The sequence below is a fragment of the Meleagris gallopavo genome, chromosome 1, assembly GCF_000146605.3.
Source record: "Meleagris gallopavo isolate NT-WF06-2002-E0010 breed Aviagen turkey brand Nicholas breeding stock chromosome 1, Turkey_5.1, whole genome shotgun sequence".
Classification (NCBI taxonomy): domain Eukaryota; kingdom Metazoa; phylum Chordata; class Aves; order Galliformes; family Phasianidae; genus Meleagris; species Meleagris gallopavo.
This window is the reverse complement of record NC_015011.2, coordinates 34,285,821-34,286,815: the sequence shown is the minus strand read 5'-3', so window position 1 is coordinate 34,286,815 and position 995 is coordinate 34,285,821.

Below are 995 nucleotides of genomic sequence, written 5' to 3'. Positions count from 1 at the left end.
CAGAACACAAAAGAAAGTATTGTCTTTTTTTTTTTTTATAAAAATATCAGCATGTTCAGACTTTTTTTTCCTCAGTGCTATTATTTCAGCTGACGTCTGCCTTCCAATCAGTGTCCACATAGTTCTCATAGAAACATTCTTATTTCTTCTTCCCTTCAGAGCTAGGTTCTGAAACACAATATAGACTACAGAAACCCTTCTGTTTGTTTTGGGGGATGGATGATCTTTTGAAGAAGCTTACCATCCTACTGAGACAAAATTGTCCAATCTCACATCACCACCACTTGCAGAAAAATGCTGCTTCAACACTGATGAACTCACTTTACTGTGGTCAAGAAATCTGATTTCCTCTCTAAATTCCCAAACAATGAAAAATGAAAGACTGATACTGATGAAAAAGTACGGTTTTAATGTAAAAGAATATTTTGGCTCGAAGTTTATACTGAAGAGCACCGGGGGAATGCGTGCAGTCACAAACCCTGCCTGTTTGTGCTCGATAGCACAATGAGCAGAGCCTTCCAATCTCATATCAAAGAGTAAGGACAAAAAGGAAGTAATGAAGTGACCAGTAGTTTTAATTTAGAAATGATAACAAATACTTTTTATCTGAAGTTTATGTCAAATGGGAAATAAAACCCAGAGGATGCAGACTAAAATGTCAATTATTTGTCAGAGAGGTGAATTTATCAGTCTGAATGATGAGGATAAACAACAAAAGAACCAAAACATTTCTAATGTGACATCCTACGATGACTTCTGAGCCTTCCAAGGGGAAGAAAGGAAGGTGATATACCAGTAAATATGCGTAGCTGCTAAAATCACTGCTACCAACCAGTGCACCAGAGCAGGGTGAACACGTTCCTCGTGTTACTATTGAGTTGTATCACACCAAATACAACAGTCATCACACATATTAACTTTTAACTCACATCTCTAATTTGAATTATGTCAAAATAATCCTTCATTGGAGAGAAGCGGTGCTGCTTACCTGCATA